Here is a 26,615-nt window from a genome sequence, read left to right as displayed (position 1 = left end):
ATGTGTTATAACTCAATGAGTAGTATCTTTAGATCCAAAAGACAGATTATGGTGATTTATTTTCCAAAAATTATGACAATTATGCTTGTTTTATTCTACTTGGTGAGACCTTTCAAATGACATGTAACATGACTATCTGTCATTCTTTTTGGCTACATATCTTAAATATGATCTTGGAATAATATCTTTTTTATGTTTTTTTTTTTTTTTTTTTTAATTTACCAGCAGATTCAACAAGGGTGTTTACATCACCATCTCTTGACTCCTGTGATGTCTTGTTTTGGTGCATACAAATCTTTTTAGTTTGTAACAATTCAATAGTGGTTCATACCTAAAATTCAGGAAAACTTTAGTTTATTACTTGCAGCCATCCTCCATAGCTAAACATTCCTTTGAGTGTGAATCACTATTGAATTCATATTTTTTTAAAAACTGTCTCAAATAATATCAAACACATCAATGTTATACCAACATCTAACAACATCTAATTAAGACAATAATCCAATCTTTATTTATTATTATAAAAAAGAAGCCTCTAATTAAAACCTAATTAAGAATATGTATGTTTAGGAAACTTTATGACTTATAAAATTATGTTGAATGAGTATTTGATATGCATCAAAATAAACCATGCATTTGTAGCAGTGATAATCACTGTGTATTCATCCAGGTGTGCAACACACAAGAACAGATGACAGAGAATAACATCAGTGTAGGTTGCAAAACGTTTATTAGGCCACTGATATGGTGGTGAAGTCATTTAAACTCATTGCCAGAGGAATATTGTTTAATATTTTAAAAGGTAACATAAAAGCGGTAGCATAAATAAATGAAATGGTACAGTAGTTGGTGCACATGTCACTATTGGAAATCAGTGTAGATGTAATCATCCAGATGTATTTTGTGTTAATCTTCATTTGTAAATTTATATTTGTTTGTAAAAGTTTAAATGTTTTATATTGGAAACATGAAAAAACAATGAAATTTCAGCAAAAAAAAAACAAACAAAAAAACAACCAAACATTACACAAAGAATGCCAATCAAAGAATTTAATCATTCGGTCAGGACGACTCCTGACAAAACGTGCAACGTTTGTGGTGAACAAAAAGGTGTACTGCTAACTAGACAAAAAAATATTATAAAACTGTTAGGAAAATGTTGAAACAAATTCAGTTCAGGCATAAGTTTGTACGACGCTAGAAAATAAATTTACCCTTTTTCCTTAAATACAAGGAGCATGAACTAAAATTCTCAGTTGCACGCGCGCATCCCCGGAAAATCACGAATAGTCACATGTGCTCCGCCAAATAAAAAAGGAAAAAAAAAATTATAATTCGTAACAACGGGTCGTTTTTTACCGCTGTCATGTATTTTTGAATACTACACATTTCCACTAGAGGCCGCTCTAAACTCACACATCTGTAGTTTCAGCACGCCCTCTCAGATTGAACTTGACCAAAGTTAGAAGGAAAGCTTGACACAGTCATAAATGAAAACATTTATGGGCACAAAAGCTAAAATATCCACTTGAACCAAAACAAAACCAAAACTTCGTTTTTGTATTTATCCCTACTTTATTAACCATTAGCATTTTTTTCTTATTATTAGTCTAAAATGTGAATCCTAAAAGTTCCTACACTGCAGCCTAACATACTAGAGCGGAATATACAATATATACATATAGCATAAGCCTATTAAAAACCTTAATGCTATATATGATGATAATAATAATAATAACAATAAATATGTGTCATGTGTTTATGTATTATATACACTACATAAATGTTATGTGTGCTATATTTTTTATTATACTTATTTTATTCCCAGCAGCTGTGAGTTTTTTTCAGGCCACTCGATCAGTGAGTTTGCTTTCCGGTTGTGTCTCTTATGTGTAACACACTCCGCTGCAATCAAGCTGAACAGCTCGTGTCTGCTGGAAACGACGAGTTTGGATTTACCAACATTTCTGAACCACTTCATTTGAGTCTGTCGGGTTCGAAGCGAACAAGAGAGTAAAGTGTATTTGGTGATGTAAATAAACTATTTGTGAAAGGACGTTTCTTGGCAGGAAGAAAAAATGTCTGGATGAAAGACGAGAGAGAGTTTATCGCCATTAAACTACAGGTTTCTGTAATGGGACTGGTTAATGTGGGGTATAATGGAGACGAAGGGTAAGGACGTTATTTGTCGTATTTTGGGTTAAACTTTTGTGTCTGATCTGTTTGTCATGTCTTTGCATTAAGATCATACTGGGTTTGAACTGGAGAAAGTATTCCCAAACCCACGCCGATATATTTGCTCTTAAGTGTTTATAACCGTCATGTGCATCATAACCGACCTGTTTAACACTCCGAAATGGGCCTAATATGTATCCTTGTTGTTTTTTTTTTAACGATATTTAAGGTTTTTTTGGTGAACGTAGGAAAATATGGATCATTAAGGGTCTTGTGACATTTTAGTGGGGCCATGACGTCATCTGCAATGCATACTGGGATATGTAGTTAAATTTTAATTGATCAATCATTTTTTTTGTTTAGTTAATCTTAGAACCACCACACTAACTAATTATCCACATAAGTGAGAGCTTAGGTCTCTTAATGTCAATTCTCCTTGGGATAATATGTTAAGTCTTATGGGACCCATTAATGAGCGTATGTCATAATTACATTTATATATTCAGATATTGCTTAAAACAGATCATATTCCTGGTCAGTTATTGTACTTCTGATGCCTTAAAAGTGAAATAGGTTTTTGGTAATTTCAGCATTTCTTTTGTACGTGTTTACCTGTAAATGACCTCAAATAAATTTGCTTTCAATTACTTTTGTCTCTGTATCAATACTATTCCTTAACTGTAAAAACAGACTCACTTTAACTCACATGCCTAATGACCTTTATTTTAAAAGACTACTCATTTCTGTAATTTTATATTAGTTAGTTTATCATTAACAGGGCTAAACAGAAAATTATATTTTTTCCTGTCTGTAAAAGTATTCTCAAAGTATGATAGGAAAAATTGTTTTACAATGAAAATTACAGCTTATCTGTGTGAAGCAGCTTTGATATAATCTGTATATATGCAAGCCCTAAAACAACTAAAGGTGACTTGACTGATTTAAAATTGCGTTGTTTTAATTTAGCCTTATTTTTAAATTAGTAATCACTTTCGGTTTTAATAAATTCACCCTGCTTTAGACTCTAATTAAGTCCTGCTCCCTTGACTGTCTGTATGAGGATGTTTCTAATGATGGAGGATTTCATGAGCTCACTCCTGCTGCAAGACTGATTCACAGATCCTGCCATTATGATTTTTTTTCTGTTATTTTATCACTGTTCCTCATCGTATATCCTCCTTTTGTCTCGCATATCATAATTTGATTTTCATCATCACTTCGTTTTGTTTTTTCTGGAAGACTTGTGTAAATGGTTATGCACATTTATGACAATCAGACGATTTTGGTGGCTGTGGCCATCACTGTTTTTAAAGTGCTGTATTCCCTCACACACAGACTCTATGTCTGAGCATCGAGGAGTCGTGGTTGTGAGTTCCTACATAGAGAGAGCCTGTCTCACTGTTCATACAGACCTCACTGTTTGCCGTTTCGATAGTTTCAGGATGTGTGTGTGTTAGAATAACGAGAGCTTTGTGGGAGGTGTTTTTTGTTTTTTTTCGCAGTGTACAGTGGAATTGATTCTGCTTTGTGTCCATTTGTATGCTTTTCATCACAAAAATGTGCTCTGTGTAGTTCCGTTTTAACTTCATTATCTATTCTTTTTATTTGTTTTATAATTTACCCTAAAAGTAAAGGAAAGAGATTTTGAATAAGATTTTGCACTTAAAAAAAAATAATTAATACAGTGACTTTAAGAACCTTTCAACCCCCAAACTCTTATTACTGAAAAAATATCCCGTTTAAACTAAATGTTTTTTTTTATTAAACTCAGCATTAATTGCATTCAGAAAATACTACCATGATTGTACCCTAGAAATCTACTTAAATTTAATCAATTATTATTTATTTATTCCATTACAGTAATGAGAATGAGGGTTTTTGGCAATGCAGAAAAATATGATTAATTGTCTTATAAAATATTAAAATTGCAGTGGTCAAAATAAGCTTGAATTTCTTTATATAATATATAATTTAATGTTTTTTTATGATTTTGTGCTAAAAATGACCCAAAGCAATGGTGACATTTGTTCATCTGAAAAGACATAAATTCATTGATTATACGCATGTACAAAAATAAAATCCCAGAAACAGTGTTGGATAAATGTTAAAACAGGTTAATGCTGAGGGTCATGTGAATTTAATGGTGTCCAAGAAGAAATCCAGTCAAACAAGTGTAGCTGATTGGGGGTTCTAATACTAATATATGATTGCTTAGCACACTTGGTGTCCTGTCTATGCATGTGTTTTATTTAAGCATGTTTGGTCTCCACACAGGCACAGGTTTTATATGATTTCACAGCAGAGCCTGGAAATAATGAGTTGTCGGTTCGAGAGGGTGAGACAATCACATTAACCAATCAGGTGAGTTTATTTTTATAACACCCGACTCTCCATGTCTGCTCAGAGTTGTTGCATGTGTATGGATGGACCAAAAACCTTCTTTGTAAATGTGATCCATTCTTTTTCTGTTCCCAGAACGTTGGTGGAGGATGGATCGAGGCAAAGAACTCTAGAGGAGAAGTCGGATTGGTACCAGAGACTATATAGAGGTATGCAGTGGTTTCCCGAAAATGGCCTTTTACAAAGGCGACATGCTGTATGTGTATACTCTACTTTTGAAAAGCTTGGGGTCAGAAAGAAATAAATGAATGTAAAAAAATTAGTCATGATTTCCATTTCAAATAAAATCAAAGAATCCTGAAAATACCCTCAAAATATTAAGCAGCACATCAATTTTCAACATTGATAACAATAATAAAAAAAAAAAATGTCAGCATATTATAATGATTTCTAAAGGATCATGTGACTGAAACTGGAGTAATGATGCTGAAAATTCAGCTTTGCATCACAGGAAAAAAATTACATTTTTAAAATGTATTTCAAATAGAAAAGTTATCTTAAGTAGTAATAATTCACAATATTGCTGTTTTTTGCTGTATTTTTGATCAAATAAATGCAGCCTTTTTGAGCATAAGAAACTTATTTCAAAAAACAAATCTTACTGACGGTAATGGCTAAAACAAGATTTACAACATACATATACAAACATAAATGAACGTGTATTTTACACAATAGATACTTGGATACAACTCCAACAAATATTTAAAAACAGAAAATATGCATACTGAAGTTTAGCTAATATCTGTTTGTCAACTAATAATTCCAAACATTAGCTGATTAAGTACTGTACCTGGGCGTCTTTCACTATGTTAAAGTATATAATGTAGTTTTATTATGATTGTCTCTCTTGTGTTGTAATACACATCTGGCAGTGTTTTGAAACCAAAAGGACAGAGAAACTAACGCTGCTGGAATGTGGCCTGTTTTGATCGACAGGAAGTGTTTTCTTTTCCTGTGGCCAGCCAGATTTGAAGTGTGTTAGTGTTGTTCATTTTCAGGCTTAATGTACGGCTGAATGAATATGCTCGCTTTATTTCACAATACTTGGTATGGGAAAAATAGGATTTTTCCTTGCTATTTTAAAAATACAAGAGTTATACCAGTATTGTTTATAGACAATTAAGCCAAAAAAGAATTTGGAAATCTGAACATCCAGTTGTTTATCAATAAAGATGCAGCAGTGTCTTTGTGTTAAAGAGTATCATAATGTGTAGCTGAACATGATCACATTATAAAGCCATCCTGAGGCAGTCGTGCACATGGAGACATGGTAAACAGTTTACTCTCTGTATAAATAGGCTGTGAAGTGATTCCGCCTGCTGCTGGCCACAGACATACATTTCAATTTCCCTCCTGACCCGAACTCACAGCTGCACTATCGTACAAACTCACGTGCTTCCTTAATTTCTCTGTTCTCAGAGCCAAACAAATGACCGCATGTTCACACTTCTCCAAATTCACATTCTTTGCACACCCAAAGCTGTTTTTGATTGAGATGTTAATGCTTGGATTTTGATGTTTTTCTCTTTTTTTTAAATGGAAGTAAAAGGCATTTCTTAAATGTTTATGAATAAGAAGTAGGAAAAATAACTGAAAATATGCCTTTAACTAGTCCAGACTTTCATATAAAGTCATCTGGGGGCAATATTTTGTCTAATGAGTGCCTCAAAGTGAGCAAAATATCACACTGTACTAAACCAAAACTTTAATCTCACATTTCGAGTTGACAAAGTCAATCAAGGCTTATGTTTTTTGAAGACCAAAATGTATTGGCCTTTTTATGGATATTTTTTAATCCTAATGTGTCTGTAAATGTCACTTTTCTTCAACTTCAGCAGGAGGAGGCTTTCAACTATTTGGACTTGAAAAAGTCTGCCTATGCATCTACCAATTCATATGATACCAGCAACCATAATGCATGAGATATCATATTCCCAGATGCCAAGCAAATTTTAGGGGTCAAAAAAAAAAAAAATTAATAGTAAAGGTTAAAATTTAAGAAAGGAGGCATTCCTGTATTATACTAAAAATATTATATGCTATAAAATCTAAAATGTTTTACAAAACTTGCATTTAGTCTCAGATAACACAAAGATCTGAGTTAGTGTACCAACACGCTTATTTAATTCTTATTTGAAAAGGACTGACCCTTGTGAATTTGTCTCTTCGTGTTTTTCTAGATTAAACAGGCTCAACCTTTTACCTCTGGAGGAAATGCAGCATCCCTCGATCTTTCGCTCTTTGACAGTCACATACCGGCCCCGGCCAGCACTGCACAGGTAAGCCTTTGTGATTAAGATGGTACATTTCTGTTGACTAATGCCGCACATAAACTAGTTGGTTTTATTTATCATGTCTGTTTAACACGCTTTTCTGTTCATTCTTTGTGTAACGCTCCTTCTCAGTGCTTTTTCTCCCACTGTTTAACTTCCTGAGAGGAAGTGAGCAGGAAGGGAGATTCCAGTTCCAAAGCATAAAATGTCTTACTCATAATGTAAAAATGTGTGTGCAAGCAAACTCTCAGACTGAGAATAAAACATCCTGTGTCGCTTATTCAGAGGATCAGCGAGGAGCCAAATGTGAAGGATGATGATTTTTAATTAACATGCAGGATTTAGTGTTTGGATTCTACCATATGGTAGTGAGATACTGTGGGTTTGGCCTTCAGTGCTGAGACTGAAGTTTTCTTTGAGTGGGATGCTTTGTTTTTTTGGAGGAACCATGATTTGATCAGCAGCATTTTTAAGAGTGGGAAGCCTTTAGTTGCAGAAAAATTTGAAGAGTTTCAGATGCAAAAGCCTGTACTGTAAGTGCTGTTTGTTTTATGTTTTTTTATTTCACTTAAATAGCAATGAAAAGAACCTATTCATTGCTGTTAAAATGAAATGACTGAACCTACACATAGGAGCCTGGTTAAAATGCTCATTTTAGAAGAAAATTTCAAACGGCATTTAGAGGCGTTTGCATCTGAACTATTCATTTGTTTCCAGTGGCCCTGCCATTGGCTTTTAGTTTTTGAAGAGATTTTAGCAGTATTAAAGACAACATGAAACCACTTTCATCTGACTTCCATTAAGTGACACATTTCAGAACATTCCGCAGGAGCTAATATTAGGGTGAAATATTTTACATTGATAGAATACTCAGGATATGTTGTAGGGCTGGACAATTCATCGAAAAGTAATCGAATTCAGGACCTCTGGCATGATTTTTCCCATGTTGGTAGTATCAGTTTTTCAATCTTTTCCCCAGGGTTGCTAGGTCCGCAGAACAAAACAAGCCTGATTGCCATTCAAAACTAGACCAATCATGGTTTTTTCTCTGAGTTTCGCTCATGTGTCCCCTCCATCAAAATCACACTAACGGCGAGTGCTTTAATAAATAAAAGGACTAAAAAAACAACCCGTGACTGCAACATCAACCTTGAACGCAGAGTCATCTGAGCAACCAGAGCAGTGTAAAAATATGCGTTTTACATTTTTTTAAATGTGAAAATATCCTTTTTACGTTCAAAACTGAAATGTGGCTTTTTTTTCATAAGATGGTTTTTATTTCAAGAAATGTGTGCTTTGATTTCAGGTTGTTCAAAATATTCAATCAATGTTTTCTTCAATTATTTTAAAATCACAAAGATAAGAAATGCACTATCCCACATTTAATAGTTTGAGAATATTTACAGTACAAACCTTATCAATGAAACTACGAGGGCAAATAAATAAATAAATAAAATAATTGCTCATTAATTCTAAGCAAGGTAAAATGTTCAGTTAATCGAGATATTGATTTTAGGTCATATCGTCCAGCCCTAAATGTAGTTAAATTGTTGGCTAAAATTGGTTAAAAATTATGAAATTCTTTTAATTATGAATCATGCTTACAAGAAACAATTACATTTATTGAGACCATTAATAGGATCAATGTTGAGTTGATGTTGTCTTCAAGTTCATCAGAACTGATCATGTAAAACCATCCCTGATGACAAGCAGTTGTTTATGGTGTCATCTCAAAGCCTGAAGCTGATTGGCTAGTCAAGGGACAGACTTTAACCTAGTAGCTGTAGTCTGCGTGTGCTTGATGAATCACTGATAACAGTTGTGAAACTAGCAGCAGTGTGAGATATTTGAGTCATGGTAAAATTAGGTAGAAAGAGATGGGGGTGGGGTGGATGACGGTGACATGTAAACTGGTCCACCATAAATAGTTTTGTTTCTGTGCACTCAAAAAATATTTAGCCCTAAATTATGTTTTTAAATTTGGATTTCATTTGGATTATACTGTTTTAACATGATCTATTAAATTAAATATGATGCATATTTAATCATACAGACAAGAAACAGCCTGCACCTAAATCAAAAATTTCCATTTATTTATTTTAGTAAAATAATCAAATTTTTAAAATGCATTTATGCTTAAATATTGTGAAAACAATTACATTTATTTAGTTAAAAGTGTGAACATGGTTAAAATTATGGCTCCCTATGGAACAAGCATTATTCTGTTGGTTAAAATTTTATTCATTTGGTTAATTGGTTGGTTAAAAAACTAATTAGATTTATTGATCAAAAAAATATATACATTTAAATTATGTATTTAAAATGCATTCAGGTTTTTATTCATACTGAAATATTACCTTCATAATACAGAAACAGAAATGTTCATACAGAAATATTTTTTGTTTTTGTTGTTTTACCTTTTACTTGTTTCATTTATTTACTTATTTAGCTTGTTTAATTCCTGTAGGTTAAAACTGTATACATCCAAATGTATGGGAATTTTAGATGAAATTCAGATGCATAAATGTTAAATTTAGGACAAAAATTTTTTTGAGCATGTACCAATGGAGGACAGAATTGTCTGAAATGGATCATACTACAATAATTAGCGGGTTTGAAAACAATAAAATAATGGAGCAGCTGTGGCCTTGGGAAATGTATCAGAAATGAAGTGGACACTAATGGTGAAGTTGCATGACTGTGTATTAGCACTCTGCTTTAAAACTATTTATTTGATGAATAATGTTTTGTGCTAGTTTTCGAACTGTGTGTATTATAAACCCTTGCAGGTCTCAGCTGGGCCTCAGTGGTTTGATGAAGAAGGTCTTGTCTTTAGGGTCATGTCAGGGTAACCCTTCCCTTTCAGTGCATTATGATGATGTAACGTCTTTCCCCCTAAAGGTGGATGTAGCTCAACCGGAAACCCCAGTCACCCCAGTTACCCCAGGATTTTCCCCCACCACCTCCCCTGATGAGGTACCCTTAATGCATTTGGCATGACGGACGGCCTCGCATGCTCGATTTAGGAGACCTCACTAACAAGACCAAAACCTAAACACCCTGTTCTCGGGGTTCTGAATGCTTTCAGATTGAATCAGACCCCAACTGATCACACCAGAACAACTACAAATCACACATCGATCAAACTGATCAGCACTGTTTCAGCGAAATGGCTACATCACTGTCTATCTGCCAGCTTTTAAACCATACATGCAATGATTCAATCATCTGCTGGATAGCCGCTTCTGATTTATGTTGCAGAATTTGCTTTTTATGTTACAGAAATAGTTGCAATTCTTTCTATTTATGACACAGTTTTGTTTTTCATGTGTTTATTGTTTAACTTGAAAGCTGGTCTGGAATTAAGACTGCGTGTTTAGCTACCTGCAAACTGATAAACAGTATGACGAACTGAGAAAAAGCAGAAATGTTTAACCACATTTTCTAAAGCAAAATTAGCCCTTTATTGAATTAGGTTTAATGCAAGTCAGATAAGTAGAGTCTGAATCTGTATATCGGACAGAAATTTCCAAAACATTGCCTTTTAAATTCCAAACACACAAATCCACATAAACACACTTTCGCCGCATGGTGCTACATTCTCAATGCATGACATGCAGTTTTTGGGCATGAGCAAATAATAAAGTAGGCAACCAAACAGATAGTGTTTTGATTTGGATGCCTGTCTGATTTGTCAACTGTGGTAAAATAACAGAATGATACCTGCAGCTATCATTTGACATGCATTTGCCAGAAAATACATGCCGTGCTCGGAGCAATAGGTCAAAGTTTTTCAGATGTGATATTGATTGTGACTAGATAATAACATGAATTAGGCTTGGATGATGGGTGTGTTGTGGTGGCCCAGATGATGATCCGAAAGCACAGAGCTTATGGTTTGTGTCTCTGTGGCTCTGGGCTTTTGTTTTCATCAAGGCTAGAGGGTCCATTGAGAGTCAATTGTTCAGTGTTGACAAGCTGAAGCATGCATCAGGAAGGTAAACATCTCTTTCCTTTCATCATGTCCATCTATATGTGTATATTCCCATTTCATGGGCTTTCTTTGGAAGTCCTTGAATCAGTTGACATCTGAAAATAGCTGCTCAAATGGAGTCTTTCACGATAATATAATAACAAACCAAAGATTATTAGAGTGCTTTTCGTTGGATGGTGAGTGGGGCATTTTTGTATCAGTTTTTGAGAGTTTCACAGTTTAAAAGACCTTTTCGCTGGTATCCAGGAAATGTTTCAACCTTTTAAAATGATAATATTATTTGTAAATGGTTGAAATGCATTGCTTGCTCTGAGACCACTAGTGAAATGCTCCTTTTTAATGCTTTTTGTTTCTGACTAATTGTAAAAAAATTTTTTTTTTTTTTTTTTTTTTTTTTTTTTTCTTTCAGACAAGTAATGGTAATGACCCATGGGCGGTGTTTGACAATAATGCGTCTGGGGGTGTTTCTAATAACTGGGCAGCTCAGCCAGAGGGCACAGAGACCGGGAAAACCAGCAGCAATGCATGGCATTCTGGAGGACACGTGCATCCGCAGGCCTACCAGGGTGCAGGTAACAACTCAAATAACCTGTGTGGATTATCAGTCTAGACCAGTGGTTCTCAAACTTCTTGCCTTCAAAGGCACGCCGTTGTCCACAAAAATTGTTTTAATCTTTAGGACCTCAAGTTTTTGCGCATTACTTAAAATTAAAATAATTACTTTTTCAGAAATATTAGAAGTTGAATGTTTTTCACAGTTCTCACTCTTTTTGACATAACCAATCAATTTTCCATATCTTCCATAAAAGTCATTCTTGATTTAGTGAGAAAGAAATTAAGGGATACAGATTTTTTTTTTTAAATATTCTCAATTACAATTTCTACAAAATAAAACATTTTTAGAGCTCAAACATAAGCTCTAAAAATGTATAATTATATATAATTTCCCATGGTTGTTTAAAGATTTTTATTAATATTCCATATCTAAAATCACACTTTGTAAAATAAGGCCTCGTATATCCAAGACTTAAAATTAAAATAAGAAATATTTCATTTTAGTTGTTTTTAGCTTATTTGTATTGCTTGTTGTATCTATTTTTAGCCCTCTTGTTGTCTTTAGGTACTGTGTTATCACATTGGACTACGAAACTTACAATTTTTGTACTTTTATTGGCCTAAAAAAACTGATTCATTAACAAACAAGTTCTGAATCAATTTGATTTTTTTAAAGTCCTTATTCAGTAATAATTGGCAATGAATAGAGAGGTCTTAGAAAAATGCATTGGTCAACGAAAGTGTGGGAACCCTGGATGTTATATAGTTTGCAAGTAATAATCATGCAGTTTAATTTCATTGTTAAATGTCTTTCAATGCAATTTGTCTTCTTGCTTGTGTCCTTAAATGGAAAACTGAACACCACAGCCACAAGGCAAAAATACTTATCATAATGTTTATTCCTGACTGGGGAGCTATTACATTCCTCTTTTAAGGGTTTCAGTCCAGCATATTTAGAAAACAAGAAGCTTTTGCAGTTTGTGAGGAGCCGCACAAAGTGCTGCTGTATTGTTACATGGATGTTCTTGGCAGAATTTTATTACCAAAAACAAATTACAAGAGAGTAAGAATACATTCATAGTGGAAAACTAGCATAAGCAGTATATGCAGTATAATAGCAGTATATTTCCTAGTACTTTTTTTCCTAGTTGCACAGATTTTTTTTTTGTAACTCTTGGCAGCAGATCTTAGAAAAGGCTGATATTACTTTCATTAGTAACACACCAAAAATGAGAAAAGGCAGCTGGAATGCATAGTATTTTGTAATATATTGTTGTATAAGAAAGTATGAAAAAATATGAAAGTTGTTTTATGAGTAGTTGTGGAATATGTGGGGCGTGGGTTCAGTGATCTCTATGTTACTTTGAGTCATGTGGTTAAACTAAATGTTTTTGTTGTGCCAGCAAAATGATGTCATCTTTGGAAGATCGTCAGTTTTTTGGTCTGGTTTGGAGTCATAAGGAGCTGAAACGTCACCATTTCCATGTGCTGAAAAAACAGCTTCTACAAGTCTGTGTGTCCTAATATGAGAGACAAGCAGAGCATGGTGGATTTGTTTTAGAGAAGTTTTCCCCCCTGAAAACTGCCTTTATTTCCATAAGCACTCTTTCCCAAACACCGAATTACTCAACTCATAATGTTCTGGGAATTAAATATGGTTTGGATTTTTTCCACTGGAGCGCTTGTGCAATCATTTTCAACAGTAATTGAAAAGGAAAGTGCATAATGCACATGAAGGATGTGTAGAGGTGATATTTGTTGTTAAAAATAAACAAACTTATTGTAACCAAACAATCTTTTCCTTTTTCTGAAGACATTCTACCCCTACCCATGTCTTGATATGACCTCTCAGGTAAACCCTGATATCATTGAGGGCTTTCATGTGGTGTTAATAACAAGCTGCATGGAGCTTCAGGAGGTACCAGAAACTCACACAGAATGGTGCAATGAGACAGTGTTTTGTAGGGATTTTCGTTGCTGTGAATTTTGTTGTTTATGTACACACAGCCTCAGTTTATGATCATTTCTTCTAGTGCAGGGACTTTTTGTACAGGGTTTATTAAACTAACATAGTTAAAGTTTGTGGTGTTTGTTTTATGTTTTGGTAAATGGTGGGCGTGACTTTTTAGCAGAGCCTTTCATGGGGTATGGGTTTTTAGTAGTATTTTTGAAATCGCCTCGTTCTATAGCGATTTTTATTGTTTTCACCTAACTTGTCAGGATTGTAACAGTAACGTTGAATTTGTCCCCAAAAAAAAAAATGTTTTTGCACAAATGTGTGAGTATAACCTAAGATTCATCAAGAGGAGTTAGCATGGCTGATTTGTCCGGAGTGTGAATGTTTGGAATAACTAACAGCTGGTTCTTACCATGTTTGCTTATTTTGAAGTATGTTTGAAGTGTGTGTAATGACGGTGTTTTATAGGTGCAGAAGACGATGAGTGGGATGAGGAGTGGGATGGGACGTTGAAGTCATCGGGGGGCTATGTCTGAATCTGAGGCCTCGGAGAGGGCATGGCTATTAAACAGAGGCGGAGCTCATGGGGTTCATCTAGGGAAGCACATTGGAACCATACAACACAGTAAAGAATCAGAATCACACCGAAGGTCACAGATTTTGGACACACCCCAAGCGTTCAAGTACGCAATCTATTCGAGTTGTGTCTTTTTTTTACAGGATGCTTTGCTGGATTCCCAAGAGCGTGAGGAGGTATTAAAGGGAGTGCTACGTGCATGTTTCAGGCAGTATAGCTGGGGTAATCACAATACATCTGTCGCGTCCGAGGTGCATACGGTGTCCGCAACAGGCTGCCCAGACTGCCGTGAGAAGCATAGTCTCTAAACAAGGGGAAGTCTGTTAACGGGAGTATAAGACCCAGCATTAATAGAACACGATGCGAAGCCTTTTGATTTTAGGTGTACATGGTAGACAAACCTGGCGAATATTCAAAGGTGTGGTAGATAATGGTCCCGGTCATGGCGTATGATGACAATGTTTTATAAACAAGAAGGCCCCGTTCGATTGCTAGATTTGCAACATCCGTATGATGGGGGATACTCAAAAGATGAGATACATAGAGTGTCCCGATTGATAAAACAACCACAGACTTGGGCAACACTGGTTCATGTGAGGGGCGCCATTTACTACACAGAGCGCGTAGTCCACCGACAAGCTACACCAATAGCTAAAGTTCACAAAATCCAATGACCCAGCCAACGCCTGCGATTTAGACATCGATTTTTTGTGTAGATTGGTCCAGTGAATTCGGCTCTGTGTAGTAAATCCAACCAGTGTTGCCAATTCTGTGGTTTTTTTTTCCTGTCCCGCGGGTTGAAGCGACCCCAGTACCAATAACGTGATATTTAGCCCCTAAAATGGGAAATATTACCCAAGGGAACCCCTGCCAACAAATGTACGATTTTAACCACCGGGATGCAATTTTGTAGCGGGACACCTCCTGGGAACCGCGTTGGGCTAGTTTTTGACTAGGATTTGAAGAAGCGACTGGGCATAAGATATGTTTGTGAAACACTGGCAACCCTGAATCTGAACCCACATAGCAATAATATATAACTACTAATTACAGGAGCTTCTATATAAATAAACTGAATCTATGCGCAAGATAAGACCGTAAATGATGGGGGGGTCGATTTATTTTGGGCACAGCCCTACGGCCCATTTTAAAAAGACCTCTTCTCCTTTGCAGATTCCTGTCTCACCTTTCTCTCAATCAGTCCTGAGCTTGTACCATGTCGGTCCAAACATTCCTGCCCGAGTAACCCAGGTTAGCCTTGTTTACGTAATCCACTCTTTAACAAGGTCTAACAAATTGCTACAATTTTGCCTTTCCACAAATTAAGGGTCCGAAATGAAGATATTCAATAGTCTATGGCAGTTAAATTTTGCATGCCCTGCAAAAGAGACGAGAGACACATTTTGCAGTCCTAGTTTCCAATTCAAATATCTTAAACAATCCTATAAAATACATAGTTGAAGACTTGGTTTAATCTGAGCAACTGAATACCATTAAGTAGTTTGGTGCTTAAAACAGGAAACAAACATCTGTCAATGAGGAATAATAGTGTGCTTTTTGGTTTAAGAGATTTTATATTTCTTAGTACATTGGCAAGATATTTGTTCTTGTTTTAATCATAAACTCCTTTTCATTTGTGATCGATTGTAAAAAATTTTCTCATAAAACAAGACGTTCCTTAACAATGTAAGTGTTTTCTGTGGTGCGTTGAGGGCTTTTCTCCACATACTAGAAGATAGCTATCCAGGGCGCCATACAGGTTTGTAAATATTGCTATAGGGGGTGAAAAAAAATCATTTATATATAGTGATTAGGCGTATATCTTACTGGTAGTTTCAGGGGGGAGAGGTTTGTGCCCCGTTGGGCGTAATCCAGACTATCAGCTGGAACTGATGTTGTCGCTCTGCCCCTAAAAGGTCAGTCACAAAATGTACCTCCTCAGGTTACATGAAGTACCTACCGCAGTCACAGGGGGGGGGGAGGATAGGGCCGCACTGTAAGTCCAGAAAGCAGTCAGTGGGGTGGCTGCATGAAAGACAGAGAATAAGCTGTCTCCATGTTTAGTGGATTACCAGGTGATGATGTTGTTAGATGTGGATCCAATGGTTATAACTGCAGACACAGGCAACTAAGCCTGTCAATCACAGATACAATCACGTTTGATTGTTTTTATTAAAGGCTTTGTGATAAATTTTTGGTTCAGCGATTTGAAGCATTCCCTGCATGGCCTGACAAACAGTTGACAGGTTAGGCCTTTTATCACAAACTGTTTTGGTGTAAAAGAATTTTCAATGACGCCATATGACACGTTTCAGGTGTAATACCCATTTTTTAGGTCGATTTGATGAGGAAGTTTCTAAAAAAACAATGCGCATGTAGAAGGCTTTCAGGGTTTGATGTCCGCGAAGGTGCCCGGCATCCGTTTTATGCCAGCAGATGAAGTCTAATTTCACAGCTTGTTCCTCTCCTACACAGATGAGACAGGTAAATATAAAAACTAGATACAGCTGTTTGATTAAGTTCCGTTTTTTCTTTTCTCTCCGTTTCCATCTTCCACCTAAATATTGCAGCGAATTAACTGGAGATTTTGAACATGGCCTTTGTGGGGTGTGAACTTGTTACATAGCATTATGATTCTTAAATCTGGGTAGATTAGCAGTGACTGTTGCAGACAGGAACGGAGAGAAAAGCAGAAAAAATACGAGGACAGTCGTTGATCAAATTATTTTTCTGCCACGGTGGAGAGCGGAGGGACTGCCAACCTGGACCTTGACCTGACTGTAAGTGTAAGTCCTACAGCCCACCTCAGGATCACTTCCCTGATGGAAACTCTAAGCTGTTAAGAAGTTCATGCTGTGTTTTCTTTTGCCTTCAGAGGATGCAATAAGGTGGTGTGGGGCAGGTGAGCATTCCAACCGTTTCACCAGGGGCGACGTGCGACGGTGTGATGAAGACTAAAAAAATTAATCTGACAGTATGACATGACACTAGGACACCCTGCGCAGAGGGCGTGCACAAAGCCCGTGATTAATATGACTTAGTAGGGCGCGCCTCCGAGGTTAGCCTATACAGTGTGAATAATAAAAAATTTTAGCATATTAAACCTATCATTTAATATCAACAAGAAGAATACTACGAATAATATATCCTAATATATTCACAGTGAGAGCATCCATGGAATCAATAAAAGCTTAACATGGTAAAATCACACAGGAACGAAAACAGCTCAAGAGTCTAAGTCCCGTGTTAGTCGTTGCTATTCGAGCCACATCAGCGGCTTAGCATGGGATTTCTGAAGAATCATGGGACACCGGTACTGGAGTAAAAAAAAAAAAAAAAGAGGAGGAAAAAAAGAAAAACCAAAAGTCAGCTTGCACGTCACCGAGATAAATGACATTTTCCAACATAGTAAAAAAGTAAAATTGGTAATAATATTTCTGTAACTGTCTTTTTAATGTCTTAATTTTTTGAGCATCATTTGCCTATGTCTCGATAGTTTTTGTCACTTCAGCACCATAAAAGGGCTAAACAGATTTAATCACTTATAACCAAACTTTGAAAAACAAAGGGTAGAAAACAGCGAGAATTCCTTGATGATTTGGGAGGGGAAAAAATAAATAGATAAGAATCGTCGAGACCAATACCGAGATACGCGTTAGTAAAGATAAGAGTGCCTGGCAGGGAGGATCTAGGTCTTATTGCAAGTGCCAAAATGTGGTTGGGGGGTTGCGCGCAGCCCTTCCAAAAGGGTGAGATCAACGGAGTGGGCAAGGCTTTTCCACACAACTGGCCGCGGGGGGGCACCAGCAAAAGGGGATTATGAAGGGATAAGGAAACTCGGTCGGGTGCCTCGTAGTACAGAAAAAAAACAAAAACACAAACGGCATCTGGTTTAACATCTGGATATCAGATTCGGAGAAACTGTTACATAGTCTGGGGCCTGTGGGTCCTCACCTCACTGTAAGAGGCCGACCATCAGGCTTGGGTAGAGTATGATCAGGACCGTGTAGGATTTGTGTGTTATTCCGGAATGTGGGGTATTGACTCAAAGCAGAGGCTGCGCGCTCACAAGATAGCGACTGACCGTAAATGCATGCAGGAAAGACCGATGAGGACAGCGCATCAGATGGTGGCGGAGCAGTATTAAGAAAAAACAAACACAGTTCTCTCTTGTATATGAGGAGTTAGGTCTCGTACGGCCTCTTGTGTTATACCAGGAAGGTACCCTTTGAACATCAAAACATCCGTATATTACAAGTTGAGTGTCAAATGCCTGGTGAAAGAAGCCTTAGGCTCATTCGGTCATAGCCTTTATTTGCTCACAACGGCAGTTTGGTTGTGAAATTTATTAAAACATGTAAAAGAACCGTTTTCCTTATTTTAAAATGTAATTTACTTAAATTGAATTACAGCTGATTTTAAACGCAGGGCCATTACTCCCAGTCTTCAGTGTCACACGATCGTCCAGAAATCGTTTGGTTTAAGAAACATAAATTCTTATCAAACACCGTAATTCAGCTTATGGTAATATTTAAGGGTTGTGGACGAGGCAAGCGAAAAATACCCTGCTTTTTTCCCCGAGGATTCTCTGATGATATTAAAGTAAAAAAAAAAGAGCAATTTAACTTAAAACAGAAACCTATTATAAACATTAGCATGGCTTATTTTGTCAGTGTAATCCACAAAGTATTTCTTATACAGAAAAAGATACTACTCCACAAACGATTGAAGTAATGCATGTAAGGTTATTATCACAAAATACAATCAGGATCAGGACCCTGAAAAGGCAGCATGATAGGTGAAAGGAGCCATAGTATAGGTGATCCACATTCATTTAGCCTATTTGTTTTCGACCTTCCACTGAAACTTGCAGTGAATGAAAACTGCTTGTTGTTTGAGCCTCCGAAACTGTCGTGAGAAAGTGGCTCTGTGTCTTCATTTGTAGCCCGTGAATATTTTCGAGATCTCTTACCCTTCATGTATTCTAGCACCGAAATGGAAATCGTCTTGTAAGATAATAAAATTAAAAATGCGACAGATAGATTACTCTATTAACACTACCAAATGCAATTCATATGCGTTTCTGACTGTCTCCGGATGTTATTGGACCATAAAACCTTTTTTTACCATACCCTTAAATGCTGCACTGCATATGATATGGATCACATCAAGTTGATAAACAGAGTCAGACTGATAAGTTCATTTAGGTTGGTTTACAAGAATCTCTTTAATATTACATTTAATTCAAATTTAAACAATTCAAATAGTTATGAACACTCTGTTGCTGTTGTCCAATCTGGATGAGAGGCCTGAACTGGGAAATCGCCTGTTGTTTAATGATTAATTGAGTCTACGTTGTAAAGGGAGTTTGCTATTTCTTCAGAAGCCTTTTGATGGCCTGTTTTTAGTCCGTTGAGTTCTGATTCTTGTCTGCGAGTGAGGGTGTTTCCGTGCGTCCGGCATAGCATATTGTAGGAGCGATGTGACGCAAAACTGTATTTTGTGAGCGGTTTGAGTGAGATGTGACCCCTGGGTGTTCTTTTGTGCACCGTCTGATGTAATCATGAAAAAATCCAGTTATATGTCTTTCTTCTAATCCTCTAGCCCGGAAGAAAGACCTTCACTTCCTCGTGGAAACTCACAGATGATTACCAGGCCTTGCTGTGTATGGCTTTCCTGACATAATTGGAGTTCACAAGGTACCCGAACGGTGGTGACTACTCATGCTATAGACATGTCCTTATAGACGCAACTCAATGTTTAAAAACATTAGCGAGTAACTAAACCTCATAAGTGAACTTTTTGTAGGCATCTCACTAGTGTTTTAACAAGCCGTAGCTTGTGTATAAACAAAGCTATTGAACAGTTGGATAATTGATGTTGTATGTTAGTTTTAAGCCTCTATCTTCGCACAGGCTGCCATGAAGCACTGAAAGAAGGGGGATAACGCTAGTGGGCCAAACCGGTAAATCACCACCGGATCCGAGAAGACCGCCATGTCTAAAACGTCCAGCACCTGTCATATACGCTCTGCCAGGTATGTCACGACACTAAGGGGGAGGACTGGGAAAAAGGGCCAAAACCACCTTTAACGATTATTACATCCCCCCCCAGCGGAATAAGATCATAATTCCACTAAGTCTTACTAGTACATGATCTTAACACAATAAAATAAAAAATGCTGAACATAACTAGAATTTCAAAGACAAATGTCTAGAAAGAGGGGAGGGGTTTCTTGTACTGGCTGTTTACTAAGTATTTTATTTTGTTGTATTTTAATTACACTGCAACGTGACTTTATAAAATAAGATTACTTATTATACTGTAAAATAATGTTTTATTACTATATATATAGTGCTGTTCAAAAGTTTGGGATCAGTAAGATTTTTTCAGTAAGCTCAAATAATGCTTGAAAACAGAAGAAGAAAAAAAACAGTAATATTGTGAAATATTATTGCAATTTCTAATATTGGTTTCATATTTTAATATATAATTTATTAATGTATAATTTATTTTTTGTATCACAGGTTCCGAAAAATATTAAGCAGCTGTTTCCAAAATTGATTATAAATCAGTATATTTAGAAATGATTCTGAAGATCTTTGTGACACTGAAGACTGGGTAATGATGCTGAAAATCCAGCTATTGTTTCACAGGAATAAATTATATGTAAAGTATATTAAACTAGAGAAACTGTTTTTTTAAAATTGCACATAATCATTTCAACGAAATTCTGGCTTGTTTCTGTATTTTTTTATCAAATAAATGCAGCCTTGATGACATAAGAAACTTTAAAAAAAAAAAAAAAAAAAAAAAACATTAACTATCCTTACTGATCCCAACATTTTGAAAGGCACGGTACATTATATAGTAAAAAAAAAAAACGAAATATTTTTTTATTTCAATTCTTAATGTTTTTTTTAAGTTCTTGTTGGTGAATGTGTCAATCACTTCAATATATTAATTTTTTTTCTGGTTTATAATAATACAACTGAAAAAAAGAAAAATCCGGTGTAAATTCCAAACTTGAAAGGGATGAATTTGACTCATTCTGTCCACTAATGCAGGCCGCGGAGATGAACCTTTTTCCACATAGCAACCGTATCTATGACTACAACAGGGTGAGGCAGCACAGAACCTGGATCAAGCAAGTCAAATTCCTATGAGATTGGTAAAATGTGGAAACGACAGTCACAAATTAAAGAGCATTCCATAATGGTGGGGAGATGTTAACGCATTGAATTGGGTTTTTTTCTGTTTTGGTCAGATTGCAGAGAAACTAAGAAAACACAGCGGGTGCTCACAGTCGGAGTTCACATACATATGTAACGGCGGATGTCGAGGCTGTCTGGAAGCTGCCCCCTCACTCGGTCTCACTCTGGTCCTCTTACATGATTATTCTGCGTTCTCTGTTTCTATTCATTTATCTGTGTCATGATGTCAGTGCCCATAAAAATTATCCTGTTGATCTCTCGGCCAAAGAGAAGCGAAAAGCTCAAAGTGTTTTTAAAAAGCAGCTAACAGCATATTATAAATATCCAATTACATGGGCCTTTAATTATGTATTAATGTAGCGTAGTGCTGATTTAGATGTTGGCGCAAGTTTCTGATAAATTAGATGGAAAGTATTGCAGAGAGGAAACTTTAACGTACTTTTTATACAAGAAGTGATCTTAAACCTATTCTGAGGCAGCATAATGAGGGCGGCAAGCCAAGTTTGATTGTGCGCTTGTTTTGTTTAGAGAAGCCCTAGCAAAAAAACATGGCTTGGGTGATCCACGTGCAGCTTTAACTGTGGCCTTTCGAGATGCATCATCCCTGTTTGTGTTTGATCACTAAAGCCAAGAACAAGGCCCATTAGGTGGGGGATATTTTCTTTGGAGGCTTCATGGCAGAGATTGATAACATGAGGGCTGGGGCCCTTTTTTCCGCCATAAGAGACATTTTGAGGTTGTTTTTTTCTGCATCTCCCCAAAGGCCAAAATTCACAACAGAGATCGTGCTCAAGCTTGATTGGCTTCCACCTCAGGTGCAAATTAATCACCAATTTTCTTATACTCTGTAAACAAATGAAATTATACTCCATCTGACTCATGCATGTTGCTTGCATAATATTTTGTATGTATAGATCGGGGGCTGTGTGTTTCAGCGCAGATGTGTGTCATTTTGGCACACAGATTGGACAAACGATTGAGAGTTGATTTAATAAATACTGATTTGTATGCTATGCAGTGAATTTGGTTTCTGTGTCGCAACGTGTCTGCCAAATGAATGTAGACTGTGAATAACAAGAACTTGAGATGGGAGCTGTGTCTTAAAACTCTAGCAAGCGGTGGCCTATGTAGATGGTTGACTCTGCTTAGTTAAGAAGGCTGTGTTTGTTAACAGTTAGAATATTGCTGCTTACGAGGTTTCGAAGATGGAGAATCGGTGAGTCATCGTTGTGTTTATGGTCATATGAAATGAGGAAGTGTCAAAATATGTGTTGGTTTTATGTCTCAAAATTGTGCTTTCCACACCCTAAGAGACCAATGTTTTGGGTGTTTTGTGGATTATATGTGTTGTATTTATATTTTATATTCGTTTCATAATATAACAGAAATCGCTTGCCAGCTTTTTTTAGAGGTGTCCCTCGTAACAGGGTAAAATGTACATTTCAGTACTGAGTAATATTAATTAACTAGCGTATGTACTTAAAAGATTGTTGGGGTTTGGGGCTTTAGGGGTTAGCTTGAATGTAAATTAATGGGCCATAATTTTATATTAATAAATAGTAAGTACATGTAACATGGTAACGAAGGATGACACTTAAAATAAAGTGTTACCCCAAAAAATCATTTGCAGGTAAGTGTGTAATATGCAGAACATAAGAACAAATTTCAAATATGACCAGTTACAACACAGTACATGTCCTCAATCATGAAGCGCTACAATATTATCCACACGGCAGATTTCACACAATGAAATTTTTACATTGTGCTACAGTGTTTTTGGCTTCGGTTGTTTGGGAGCTGTTTTGTGAGTGCTTATGCAGCGCCCCTTAATTAGGGGGCTTTTTACCCAAAATAGCTACCTCATTTTACATATTTTTAGCGACAGTTAACTCACTTTATTTAACCTTAACAAAAGCAAAAAAAAAAAAAAAAATCTCTAAACTCAACGTGCTTTTTTTTTCTGCTGCAAAAGTTTTTGTGATGGACCGTCAGGGATTCTAGGCGATAGATCCACCTCAGAAATACAATAATTCAAAGATAATATTTTTAATATTTTACAAATTTCTATTTCAATAAAATGTATATAATACCGGGGCAGTAAAAAAATAAGACGGGGGTCAGTAAAAGTATATTTTTATGTAGCACTGTTAACTTTAATTTGATCAAAAGTGACAGCTAACAGACATGTTATAATACAAAACGCAAAGATCAAATAAATGTTGATCAGGAGATAGTGGCAAACAGGCGTTTAAGAAAGTTCTGTGGGATATTTGTTGCTATTTATGGCTTTGGAGTAAGAAGAGAACAAAATAAAATCTTGGCTCCCATTGTATCTTATGCTAGGCAGAAACTAGAATTCTACTTTTAATGCACATTTATAAAAAGTCTACACAAAATACTTTAATTCTTAAACCCATGGGTATACGTAGAAAAGTATAGGGCATGTTAACACTTTTTTGACCTCACTGAATAGGCAAACCACTGACTTTCCAATTATTCGTTTCTCATTTAACACATGTCTCAGGGAGCAGTTCCTTCTCTTGTCTTTGGTCCATATTAACCCACTAAAATATGGTCTTCAACAGTCCTTCTTGAAAAAAACCTTCCAGCTTCGCATACACAGATTTCCCTTTCTCCTCTGTTTCACAACGCATGGAAGAATACATCCGTCCTGTGTCGCTGTGGCTAATGAGAACTGTGATACTGGCTTGGTATGACTACGTGCCTTGGGCCCAAGCTCATGCGGTTGGGCCTGATTTGCATGGGTGACAGATGCTGTTCGGAAGTGTTCTGGGGTCAGGATCATCCATGTCTGACTCGTTCCTCAGATGAGTCAATATAATCCTGAATACTTTCCAGGATGTACCACACGATAACCGTCCGGACCAAGAGGGGTTCCTTCCTCTTTTGTTATTCCAGGTCGAAGTAGTGGCCTGGCCCTGTCGGCAACAGGATGCACCGCCTGTAAAACATCACTTAGACATCATTTGCATCTTTTTAAGTCTATGCATTTATTCATGGCAGAGAAAGATTTGAGTCACAGGCTACTCTTTATCATCAAGTATGTTTTTCTGTTTTTTTTTTTTTTCATAAACTAAAATTTATTTTGTTTAATTTTGTGTAGGTTAAACGATGTATGAGTGTAACAGTCCACGTGACCTTTTGACTGAGCAAAATATTTGTCATATGCCATAATGTTATTATTAATGCTATGTTACCATAAAATGTCAATGTAAATGTAACCATTTTGTTTGTTCAAGTAGCTAAGAAATTCATATCACAATGGATATTATCTTACAGAGGGGACTTTTGTAGACCTTCATAACTTCGTTAGGTTCAGTAATGTTTTGATGTTTTCATATCAGCTGGTGACCCTTTGAATTTTTGAAAAATTAATTATCTAAATCAGAACTGTTAAAGTAGCATCCTAAAAAAAAATTAGTGTTTTCAAAACACACAAACACAACAAGAATGACATTCCCAACAAAATCTAAAACCTCCAAAAAGCCGATAAAAACCTTAGTTACCGTAACATAAATGATTTAACTAATACTAAATTAATTACAAGAAAATGAAATGTCTTTTTATTTTATCTATTTGTGCAAGCGGCAAGCAATCTCAATTTTTGTTTAGTGTTAAAAATGAAGTAATTATACAACAATTGACTAAACCAAAAAAAAGACATTTAAAAAAAGTGAACTCAATTATAAACAAAAAACAAGAAAACCAATAAAATAGTCTAATTCAAAATAATTAATAAAACTAGTAAAAGTCAATAGTCATGATACTAGAACAGTATATCATGATAAAAAATAACACTGCCAAAAACTTAAATGGTACTACCATAAAAAATAACTTTATATATATATATCATAGAGTATATAATATACTCATTGATATATTTTTTTCTATTAACTATTGAATTTTGTTATTTATTTTATTTATTTTTGTTGCCTATTACCAGGGTTGTTCAGCAGTGCTGTTAACTCCAAGACAACAGTACACAGCTCATGATTCAACACGTATCTGGGCCTTAAACCTGCAAAATGCTATCACCTTTGTGTCGTATAACCAAACAGGCCACATCATACTTGTAGTAGATGCGCATTGATGTTTTGCGTAGACAACACTGGTTGTACCAACCAGCCCACGTGGGAGATCTTCGGCACAGGATGTTGCGCGGCGCTGTCGGGTGTGCTGAAGCTCTGGGGCTTGGCTATGGTATTGCCAGCTGAAGGAGTGCCTCGCTACTGTCCCCCCCCCCGGCTGTAGCCGCAGACACATGTAGACGGTACTGATGTGCTCTCGGCCATCGCTCCCCACACTGCAAACACACATCAAGTGTTTATCAAATGTGTTTAAAGTGTTTTTCAATTACAAGGGCCTAGATGTTTAATGCAACTATTAAACATTATGCGCTCGCGTTTGAAGTACTTTATTCGCAGTCAGTCAGATGATGGATGTTCCTCACTCTGAAGACTCTGATAAAGCATCCCCAGCAGAGTGTTTTGTGTTTCGGCGCGCTCCTAGTCCTCGCAGGTCGATAATAGAGTGGCGTATAGTTCCTTTGCCCTGACGCGCTAGGCTCAGCGGATCACTGGATTGTGTTCACTATTCCCAACCATACATTGCCGGTGTGCAGGTCTCGCAAATCCTCTCTTTATAAGGCCTCGCTTCCAGCAATACGGTCAAAGTTCACGGAAGCCATCTTGGGCCTGCGCTGGTATTGCACAGTCCGTCCGCCACCGATGAGATGTACATTATGCATGGGCTTTCCAATATATGACCATGTTTTGTATTAGGAAGAAAAATGGAAAAAGAGTATAACGTTCGAAGCATTCAACAATCAAGCTCTCTGCTTTTATGAGTTTAATGGCAACATGCCTAAGTCATTTGGTTTTTTCGATCTTATGACCACTCGGCAATTATACTTATAGGTCAGGAAGTGTTTTGTAGGATCGATCGAAAATGATATTTGCAGCATCCTACGTTTAGGCTTTAGAAGGTTCCTGCATTGTGCCCCAACGGTGCTATTTCAGCACAAAACTGAAGTCTTAGACATAAAAGGGAGAAGTTAATTTAGACGTTCATTATCAGAGTTTCTTTTGCTACAGTTTTGAAAGTCTCCTCATACATTTTTCTATAAATGATATAAAAATAACCCAATGATTCTCGCACAAAAGACATCCAGCAAAACATTTCACAGGCCACAACGATAAGCTCATCATACTTTCACTGTGCCAACATATTCACTGGCCCCACAAAAACAGCAAAAAAACAAAACATAATTTAAATTAATTATATTAATATGTTAATTTAAATAGAAAATAAACAATACATCAATTATTTAATATCAAATAATTATAAGTGTTATTCATATATGTAATATTCTTTGTAGAATTTTTTACAATTTCGATATACCAGTTGATAAAAAATATGTGGTAAAATAATCTAAATTTAATAAAATCTA

General features: G+C 36.2%; 1 long non-coding RNA gene across 1 annotated transcript; it reads left to right on the top strand.

The window, feature by feature from the left end:
• The first annotated feature begins 4,445 nt into the window (after window positions 1–4,445).
• Window positions 4,446–13,861, top strand: LOC122141083. The gene is made up of 5 exons (XR_006157536.1): window positions 4,446–4,536; window positions 4,651–4,724; window positions 6,756–6,854; window positions 11,252–11,414; window positions 13,823–13,861. It is a non-coding gene; the product is annotated as an uncharacterized LOC122141083 (long non-coding RNA).
• The last annotated feature ends 12,754 nt before the right edge of the window (window positions 13,862–26,615 follow it).

This window comes from Cyprinus carpio, chromosome B20 (assembly GCF_018340385.1).
Source record: "Cyprinus carpio isolate SPL01 chromosome B20, ASM1834038v1, whole genome shotgun sequence".
Lineage (NCBI taxonomy): Eukaryota > Metazoa > Chordata > Actinopteri > Cypriniformes > Cyprinidae > Cyprinus > Cyprinus carpio.
This window is presented reverse-complemented; position numbering and strand designations above follow the sequence as displayed.